The sequence below is a fragment of the Eumetopias jubatus genome, unplaced genomic scaffold (genome assembly GCF_037043125.1).
Source record: "Eumetopias jubatus isolate StellerSeaLion01/CBP00866 unplaced genomic scaffold, mEumJub1_p1.0 scaffold_4, whole genome shotgun sequence".
Classification (NCBI taxonomy): Eukaryota; Metazoa; Chordata; class Mammalia; order Carnivora; family Otariidae; genus Eumetopias; species Eumetopias jubatus.
In genome coordinates this window covers 15,297,054-15,308,149 of record NW_028274810.1, presented here as the reverse complement: position 1 = coordinate 15,308,149, position 11,096 = coordinate 15,297,054, and positions in this window count along the sequence as shown.

Genomic DNA, 11,096 nt, shown 5'->3' with positions numbered 1-11,096 from the left:
ATGTAATAAGACATGAGAGAATGAGCTACATTCAGAAACCGAGAAAGGTATCTAAAACATATTGGGGAGCTAGACACATTGGTCCTGGAGCAAAATGAACTGTGGCAGAATAGTCCCGGGTGGACTGGAGATAATACTATTCCAAATAAAGAAACCAGTGAGAACTGATCCCCAAACTGAATTCTTTATGTACCTGAAATTGCCTAATTTGTAAATGTTTCTAACTATACATAAACTAGAAAATGTTACTTTTTAAAAAAAGACACCCGAAAGCATGTATAACTGTCCCCATGACTTATAAAGAGAAATACAAAAGGGGTCAGGAATTGTTTCAAAAACTAACCATAAAAGAGAGCACCTTGTACTTTGAGTGGTGGCAGCAAAAGGAGGGAACTGGCATCTGGGGAGATACTGGGAGGCTACAGACACTAGCTTAAAGTAATTTTAAAAGCCTCATGGTATCTCTTTGAAAGAAATAAAATGAAAGATTTAGCTACTTTAAAGTAATTGAGAATAAACAAAATGTACTATATACATACAACAGGTATTACTTTAGCCTTAAAAAGGTATGAAATTCTGACACATACTACAACTAGGATGGAGATTGAAGACATTATGCTAAGTGAAATAAGCCAAACATGAAAGGACAAATATTGTGTTATTGTACTTATATAAGGTACCTAGAATAGTCAAATTCCTAGAGACATAAAGTAGACTAGTGGTTACCTGGGGCAGGGGAAGAAGGGGCTGAGGAATTATTGTTTAATAGTTATGGAATTTCAGTGCGGGATGATGAAAAATTTCTGGGGATGGATTGTGTATGATGATTTTACAATAGCGTGAATGTACTTGATGCCACTGAACTGTACAGTTAAAAATTGTAAATTTTGGGCGCCTGGGTGGCTCAGTAATTAAGCGTCTGCCTTCAGCTCAGGTCATGCTCCCAGGGTCCTGGGATCGAGTCCCACATCGGGCTCCCCGCTCAGCGGGAAGCCTGCTTCTCCCTCTCCCACTCCCCCTGCTTGTGTTCCTTCTCTCGCTGTGTCTCTCTCTGTCAAATAAATAAATAAAATCTTAAAAAAAAAATTGTAAATTTTATGTATATTTTACCACAATAAAAAGAAATATTTTTTTTAAAAGGAAACTAACTGAAATGTGAGTTCTTTGAGGACCAGTACTGTGTCTTACTCAGCCTAACACCTCGCATATAGTAGATGCTCTAGATTGTTGAGTAAATAGGCAATTATTGATTGATTGCTATAAACATACTAGTTGTATAGAGGTTAATATATGTGTCACTCGGAGAATTAAATAGAAAATTCAGTATTTCAAATTGCCACTCTTAAAATTTAATTTAACACTAATTTTTCTTTTTTTTTTCTTAATTTCCTTTGTGGAGTTTGGTTGGTTGGTTGGTTGGTTTGGGTTTTTTTTTATAAACTTGACAAGAGTTTGTTGGTCACAACTCTTTTAGGTGACATACTGAGAGATGAGAAGGACTGTTACTTCCCAGAGAAATGCAAATCCCTTGGACATTAATGAAAGTTATGTATTCACCCACAGAATGAGAGCTCTCAGATATTTTGGTACTTTTTTGCACATACAAAAATGACCCCCTAATTAAAAGCTGCTGTAGTCATTTTAAGAGATGAAACACAGAGGTCTTAACTATATTACAATTAACTATATAGATTAGAAGCCTTGTCATTCCACTGCAAGTAAATGAAATAGTTTGGTAAAGTTAATAACCCAACAAGTATTGAAACTACTCAGATTTGTTAGTAAATGTCCTGTATTATTACTTTGTGTCAGACATTCCTGGGTGAATGACAGGAAATATACATATGTGGAGAATTTTGTAAGTGATTTCAAATCAATCTATAGTCGAGGTCTCTTTGCTCTTCCTAGATATCATGTTCCCCAAATCCATCTATCTACTTTTATCTCTAGTAGCTACAATTTGTTATTTACATAAAGAGACGTTTTAGATTTGGCTGCTTCACCTTATGATTTTTTTTTTTTTACTTCAGTCATTTTGTAAGGATATTTTAAAATAAGCAAAAATTTTTTACCTCTTAATAGAGGTTTAACGAACTTTGCAGTCAAATGCTCTACCCCTGAGCTCTACCCCCAAGAGGTTTAACGAGCTTTGATTCTTGCAGGCCCCTTAAGAAATAATAATTGGCCAGTCCTGGCCAACTACTGAGCATGGCAGGAGTACTAATGCAGTGTCATTGTTGGAATATTTGGGACTCCTCCAATGGGCAGCATTGGCTTGAGGACCACCCATCATCCTAGCCGAAACTCTTAGAACTGTGCTGCAGTCTGAGACACTGCCTACTCAGTCCTTTCTTTTTCCCTCCCCTTCATAGGTGTCAGTTCTGTATCAGAGTTTACACAATCTCCCACCTTTCCTGCTCCCTCCCTTTTATCTTTCAGACATTTCCCCTAAGAAATCTTCTGCATGGTGTTATGGGCTGACTTGTGTTCTCCCAAAATTCATATGTTGAAGCCCTAAACACCCAATAACTCAGAATGTGGTTGTATTTGGACATAGGTCCAAATACAGTTAAAATTAAGTTAAAATGAAGCTGTTAGGATGAACCCTAGTCCAATCTGACTGGTGTCCTTATAAGAAGAGGAAATTGGACTCAGAGACACTCTGGGGGCATGGTGCAGAGGAAGGGCTATGTGAGGACACAGCAAGAAGGTGGCCGTCTGCAAGCCAAGGGAGAAGCCTCAGAAGAAACCAAACCTGTTCATCTCTTGATCTTGGACTCCTAGGCTCCAGAACTGTAAGAAATAAATTTCTGTTGTTTAACCTACCCAGTCCATGATATTTTGTTATGGCAGCCCTAGCTAATATACATGCCAAATCCCACCTTGGCAACTGCTCAGAGGATCCAAACTAACACAAGTGGTACCAGGAGAGGTCAAAAAACAAAAAAAGCTAGATAATAAAATGAGGTTTCAGGACCAGCTCACTCACTACCTGGTGGGCAAAGACAGTATTAATCCTGAGTAGTATAGGGGCATGGGTTGTCCCAGCACAAGGTGGTGATCCAGCTGCTAAAGATTTCATCAGCAGTGACCTGAGAAAGCATCCCAGTGGAGGAGAAAGAAGAGTACAATTTCAGGCATTTGAAATATATGGGGGTGGGGGTGGGCAATGCCTACAAGGACAGTGGAATTGGCTGGTTACTGCTAAGTTATATTGACACTCAGGAGAGATAAGGAAAAAGCAAAGGTCTCCCTTGGTTAATGGCCAAGTATGAGAGACAGAGGACCTCTTTTGTAACTTACAAAGAGGCTTTTATCTCCTGCAATGGAAGAGCTGACACAGCTATGCCACAGACTCAGGACATGATAGTTAGAGGCACAGAGCCCCAGAGACATTAAAATGTGTGGCCAAAGCAGGTTGGGGCCCTGGTTGAGGAAACCTGAAACCCTGAAACAAGGGATGGAACATCTGGATGCACAACTGTAAGGATGTTAGCTCTGCAGACCCTCGTGGCCTTTCAAAGCTTGCAGAGATGGTCTACCTCTTCATAGTAACTAGTACTTCCCTGTGCTGAAAGACACTGCAGAGCCACTCTTCCCCTGGCTGCCATGCTGATAACCAGTGTCAACTCCTAGCATAACCCAGCTGAAAACATGCCTGACCTGATAAAGGAGGAAAGAGATCATAGACAAAGAAGCTGTAAGAATTAGCTAGCATACGCAAAGAAGTCAGGGGAGTACCCTGCAATTGAGTTTTGAGGTTGCTTGATCATGGGGGCTGGAATATTAGATTAGATAATCAAGAATTTATTGACTTAGGAACACTTTCTTGAGTCAGGATTTAACACACTGGCAAGGACTGTTGGGGATAAAACAACTCACTTTTGGGGGGGGCTCTTAGAAACCTAGAGAAAGTGATGGCCAATGCTGAGCAAAGTAGAAACGTTAGGGTTGCCCAGGCATATATGGTAGAAGAATAAATTAAAAGACTGGGCAAAATAGGCATGCTGGAATGGTATGTGTGAGGCCAGAAGACCCATCAGAGGATTACGTTTCATAGGAGAGCCCAGGAGATACGCCAGAAGGCCATTAGAAATCCTCTGGTAAAGGGCAGCAACATCAAGAAGTTCTCTACAGTCCTGAGCTAATAATAGCAGTCACAGAGTTAGGGTTCATTAATAACTATGGGAATAAAATTCCCCTTCCCCAAGTAACAGAGCCAGATAGTGGCACTTGGTCACTAGAAGCCAGGAGGCCACAATAAAAAGACCAACAACATCTGACGAGTGGCAGCCAAAGGGGTTTACAGGGAGTTATGGAGATGGATGTAGAGCTTGGCATCTGTAGGGGTGAAATAGATGGGAAGTCTATTAACATCTATAACCCAAAAAAAGGCCAAAACGGAGGAGCAGGATACTGAGGTTGATTTCACCCAAAAAGTCATTATCCCTTGTTCAGTGTCCCAATCTGAGCCATTTTTCAGATCTGAAACTCATTGACTTAGAGGTGGCAGATCGTGCTTCAGTGCAGCAAGTATAAATGTAATGATTCCCTGGTCCTTTCCCAAAGATACCTATGGCCATTTACTTCAGTGATTACACAGTGGGGAAGAGGAGTAACAAGAAAAAGTGAGAACTACTGGACTCAGGGTCCGAGTTGACATCAAATATCCTGAGACCCAAAGCATTGTCATGGCTTCTTGTTAGAATGGAGGCAAATGGGGACCAGGTAATAAAGGCATGACTAAACTGTAAAAGCCTAGTTTACAGTAGGTCCATTGTGATGTGGACCCACCCAGTGGTCATTTCTCCAGTTCCTGAGTATGTAATTGGAATTCATACACTTAGCAGCTGCAGTAATACCAACATTAAGTCCTTGACCTGTGTGAAGTGAGAGCTATCAGTGGGGAAGGCCAAGTGGAAACATCTGAAAATGACCTTCCACCCTGGCCAACATAGTAAATTAAAAAACAAACAAAAATATCACATCCTGGGGGGCCTGGTGGAAATTAGTGCTACCATTAAAGACCTAAAGAATGTGGGGGAATGAAAGATGGTCCCTATCGGGGCGCCTGGGTGGCTCAGTCGGTTGAGCGTCTGCCTTCACCTCAGGTCATGATCCCAGAGTCCTGGGATCAAGTCCCACGTTGGGTTCCCTGCTCGTCGGGGAGCCTGCTTCTCCCTCCCTAACCACCCCCCACCCCGCTTGTGCTCTCTCTCACTGTCTCTCTCAAATACATAAATAAAATCTTTTAAAAAAGAAAAAAAGAAAGATTCATCCCTATCATATCTCCATTTAATTAGCCTGTCTGGCCTCTGCATAAACTAGGTGGATTCTGGAGAATGACTGTAGACTACCATAGGCTTCAGCAAGTAATAGCCCCAATTGCACATGCTGTGCTTGATATGGTCTTATTGCTGGAGCAGATTCATAAGGCATCAGGACAAGATGAGTGGCCAGTGATTTGTTCAATGAAGTATTTTCCATTCTGATGAGGAGAGAGCATCAGAAATGATTCACATACATGTGCGACAGATAACTATTCACTTACAGTTTTGTCTCAAGGATTGGTTAGCTCTGCCTTCTGTCATAATAAAGCCCAAAGAAATCTGAATCTCCTAAACATCTCAGAATATCACTTTGGCCCACTGCATCAATGATTTTATGCTGCTCATATGGCACAAGCAAGGGGTGGCTAGTATGCTGGAGGCATTGGTAAGACCATGCTCCAGAGAGTAGAAGAAAAATGCTCTAAAGATTCAAGGACTTGCCACTTTCGTGAAGTTTTTAAGGGTCAGCTGGTCAGATGTGTATCAGTATAGCCTTCCAAAGTCAAAGACAAATTGTTACATCTTGCATCCCCTACCACAAAGAAGAATGCACAGGGCTTAGTATGTCTCTCTATGTTCTGGAGCAACACGTAGCACACTTAGGAATACTGCTCCAGCCCATTTACCAGGTGACATTGAAGATTTCCAGCCTTGGGGCCCAGACCAGGTAAAGTGCAGCTTACAGTACAAGCATCTCTGCCACTTTGGCCATATATTTCAGTAAAATCCTGGAGGTGTTAGGGTAAGAAAAGAAGCAGTTTGGAGCTTGTGATGGTTAATTTTATGTCAACTTGATGGGGCCATGGGATACCCAGGTATTTGGTCAAACGTTATGCTGGGTATGTCTGTGGGTGTGTTTCTGAATCAGATAAACATTGGATTGATGGAATGAGTAAAGCAGATTGCCATCCCTAATATAAGTGGGCCTCATTCAATCAATTGAAGACGTGAATAGAACAAAAAGACTGAGTAAAAGGGAATTCCTGCTTGATTGTATAGCTAGGATGTTGGTCTTTCCCAGCCTTCAGGCTTGGACTGAAACATCAGCTCTTCTTGGATCTTGAACCTGCCAACTTTCAGACTGGTACTTACGTCATTGGCCCTCATTGGCCCTCCTGGTTCTCAGACCTTTGGATTCAGACTGGAACTACACATCAGCTCTCCTGGGTCTCCAGCTTGATTACTGCAGATCTTGGGACTTCTCGGCCTCCATAATCATGTGACTTAATTCTTTATAATAAATCAATAGCTATAGCCATATAATCTATACTTATACCTACATCTGTATAACTATAATGGTTCTGTTTCTCCGGAGATCCCTGGCTAATACAGATCTTGACACCCACAGTGGAATGCAGCTGAAACAAAACTAAAAACATGGAAGCAGCTTTGGAACTCAATAATGGGTGGAGTTGGAAGAGTTTTAAAGTACTTGCTAGAAATATGGACATTAAGGGCAATTCTGGTGAGATATCAGGTAGAAATAAGAAACTGACGGAAAGGTGAACCTTGTTATAAAGTGGCAAACAACTTGGCTGTACTGTGTTCTAGTGTTTTGTGGAAGGTAGAATTTGTGAGCAATCAAATGAATATTTAGCTGAAGAGATTTCTAAGCAAAGTGTTGAAGGAGGGGCTTGGTTCCTCCTGATTGCTTATAGTAAAAGGCAAAAGGAGAGAGATGAGTTGAAGAAGGAATTGTTAAGCAAAAAGGAAACAGAACTTGATGATTTAGAAAATTCTCAGCTTATCCATATTGCAAAAAAATGAGAAAGCATGTTCTAAAGAGAACACCAATGGCACAACTAGATTATCACTTGATAGAGTTTATGGCATTATATGAGCAGAAACACAGCCAATTTGAACTGAAGGGGATGGAGTTGGGACCAAATGAAGGAAAGCTGTTGGACTTATTGAATTTGACAGGACAGAATGATAGAGCTATTTGGCTGCAAACATGCAAGAAGAGGGAAAAATGACCCTGGAAGTGATTGGGAGATCATCAGGGCCACTGCCTCAGTTTCAACAGGCTTGGGAGTGGGACTACCCAGCAGAACCTTGGGGGTGATGCTGCCACCTACTGTACCTGGAGGGCAGAGCATTGTACCAGGGAGGATTATTTTCAAGCCTTAAAATCTAATGGAATTTTTGTCTTGCTAAATTTTGAATTTGCTTGGGATCATCACCCTTTCCTTCTCCCTTTTGGAACGAGAATGTCTATCATATGCCTATCCCACTATTGTAGTTTGAAAGCACATAACTTGTCTCATTTCACAGATTCATAGCTGCCTCAGGATGAATCATACCTCCAGTCTCACTATATCTGATTTAGATGATATTCAGATGAGACTTGACTTGATGCTGGAATGAATTAAGAGCTTTGGGGCTTTGGGGATGGAATGAATGTATTTTACATGCAATAATGACATGAATTTTAGGGGGCCATGGGTGGAACGTTATGGACTGAATGCCCCCCATTCATATGTTGAAGCCCTAATCCCTAATGTGATGATAAAGAGGCAACAAAGAGCTCTCTCTCTCTCTGCCCTATAAGGAGAAGGTATATCTGTCTAAAAATCAGGAAGAGAGCTTTCACCAGATCCTGATCATGCTGGCATCCTGATCTCAGACCTCTGGCCTCCAGAACTGTGAGAAAATAAATTTTTGTTGTTTCAGCCACCCAGTCTATGGTATTTTGTTACGGCAGCCCAAGCTGACTAAGACAGAGCTTATGGTAAGCCCTAGTGGAAAAATCACAGTGCAGTCCCTAGGACTCTGGAGCAAGGCCATGCCATCTTCAAAGGAGAATTAGACACATTTTAAGAACAAGCTACTAGTGAGAACCAGATACTGAGCCTTGGTCGAGACAGAACCCAAGTAACCATGTGTCCAGAACCATTTGTTATGGACTGGGTTCTGTTGATTCAGATGGACCCAGCAGCACCTGTTGTAAGACTAAAATGGTACATATGGGATGGAGATCAAGCACAACTGGGGCACTTGTAAGCCCAGATCCCCATGTAACCCACTACAGCTGCACCAATACCATGACCAGCTGAAGGAAAAAGGGTGAAGCCTAAGTTTGGTTTATGGATGAGTCAGCTTAGTATGTGGGTGCAAACCAAAATTAGATAGTGGCTGCATTATAGTTACATTCTTGAGAGTCTTTGAAAAACAGCAAAGAGGGAAAATCTTCCCAGTTGGTAGAGTTACAAGGATCATCCCCGATCATCTGCTTTTATAATGAGAAGCAGAGGGGCGCCTGGGTGGCTCAGTCATTGGGCTCAGGTCATGATCCCAGGGTCCTGGGACCAAGCCCCACATCGGGCTTCCCACTCGGCGGGGAGCCTTCTTCTCCCTCTCCCACTCCCCCTGCTTGTATTCCCTCTCTCGCTATGTCCCTCTCTCTGTCAAATAAATAAATAGAATCTAAAAAGAGAGAGAGAGAGAGACAGAAGCTGACTGAAGTAAGAATATATATAGATTCTTGGGCAGGTGTCAATGGCCTGGTAGGGAACCTAGTAGAGGACCTGGAAGGAAAAGGACTAGAAGATCAAAGACAAGGAGATCTGAAATAGAGTCATGTGGATGAATATACAGGACTGAGCATGAAGTGTGAAGATTTTTGTATCACATCTTGCATCCACCAGGGAAGAGGCACTAAGCAATCAAGTAGACAAAATGACTCATCCAGTTGTCATTACCAGCCTTAATCATTGGCCACCTTGGAACCAGCATGATTGTGTTATAGGCACTGTTATGGGTTATGTTTTATACCCCTCTCAAATTCTCATGTTGAAGTTCTAATCCCCAATACCTTAAAATCTTACCTTATTTGGAAATAGGGTTGTTGCAGATGTAATAATTTAAGATGACATCATACTGGAGTAGTGTGGTCCCCTAATTCAAGTATGTTCTGATAAGCAGACAGCCATGTGAAGACAGAGATACACAGAGAGAATGCCATGTGAAGATAAAACAGAGATCAGGGTGATGTAGCAGAAGTCAAAGAATGCCAACGATTGCCAGCAAACCACCAGAAGCTAGGGGAGAGCATGGGACAGACTTTCTTTCACAGCCCTCAAAAGGAACCAAGCCTGCTGACACCCTTGAATTCAGACTTCTAGCTTCCAGAACTGTAAGACAGTAAATATCTGTTGTTTAAATCACCTTACTTTGTTAAGGCAGCCCTAGGAAACTAATACAGGCACATAAATGGAGTGGCTATAGTGGCAGGGATGGAGACTATGTACAGGTCCCAAAAGCATGGACTCCCAATTTCCAAGGCTGATACAGCTATTGATGTCTTAATGTCCAACCTGTCAGCAACAGAGACCAATGCTGATCCCCTAATATGGCCCCATTACTCAAGGAGACCAATTGGCTAGTTGGTGACGGGTTGACTACATTGGGTCCCTTCCATCTTGGAAGAGCCAGTGATTCATTCTTACAGATATAGATAGCTATTCTGGGTATGGGTTTTCCTTTCCACCCACAGATCCTTAGCCAACATTACTATATTGGGGCTTATGGATTGCCTAATCTACAGACATAGAATCCTATGTAACATAGCATCAAACCAGGGCCCCTGCTTTATGGTAAAAGAGGGGTGGGAATGGACCCATATCCATGGGATCCACTGGTTATACCATATCATCCAGAAAAAGCTGACCTCACAGAGGGCTAGAATGACTTTCTAAAGGCACAGATGAGGTGCCACTCAACAGAAATATTCTGAAAAAATTGGGTACTATTATTGAGGATGTGTCATACACATTAAATCAAAGGTCTTTATGACCCCAGTAGGAAAAATACTTAGGCCCACTAATCAAGGAATGGATGCAGGAATAGCCCCATTTACTTTTATTAGCAATGACCCACTAGAGGATTTGTGCTTCCCATACCCACAAATCTGGGATCTATAGGGCTGGAGGTACTGGTCTTCGAAGAGACTGTACTTCTCTTAAGGTACACAACAAGGGTCCCTTTGAACTACAAGCTATGACTGCTGCACCTTTTTTTTTTCTTTTGAGATTTTATTTATTGGGCGCCTGGGTGGCTCAGTCGTTTAGTGTCTGCCTTCGGCTCAGGTCATGATCCCAGGATCCTGGGATCGAGCCCCACATCGGGCTCCCTGCTCGGCGGGGAGCCTGCTTCTCTCTCTCGCACTCCCCCTGCTTGTGTTCCTTCTCTCGCTATTATCTCTCTCTGTCAAATAAATAAATAAATAAAATCTTTAAATAAAAAAAGAAGATTTTATTTATTTATTTGACAGAGAGAGACAGCGAGAGAAGGAACTCAAGCAGGGGGAGTGGGAGAGGGAGAAGCAGGCTCCCCGCCGAGCAGGGAGCCCGATGTGGGGCTCCATCCCAGGATCCTGGGATCACAACCTGAGCCCAAGGCAGATGCTTAATGACTGAGCCACCCAGGCATCCCGACTGCTGCACTTTGAACTCATTATTCCTGAGACCTGTAGGCAAAGAGAGAAGTTAACAATCATGACAAGGATAATTGACCCTGATCAGTAAGAAAAGATAGCATTGTTCTTTACAGAATTCATATGGTCCCTTCGGACATGTGATATTCCCTTGCCCCACTGTAACTGTGAACATATGCAGCATCCCTGACCTGAGAAGAGAATGGTTACCAAAAGCTCAGACCAGGAATAAAGCTTTGGATTATGTCACCACAAAAGCCACCAAGACCTGCTAAGATGATAACTGAGTGTGAGAGGAATTTAGAGTGGAAGTGGAAAAGGGAGAGGATGAG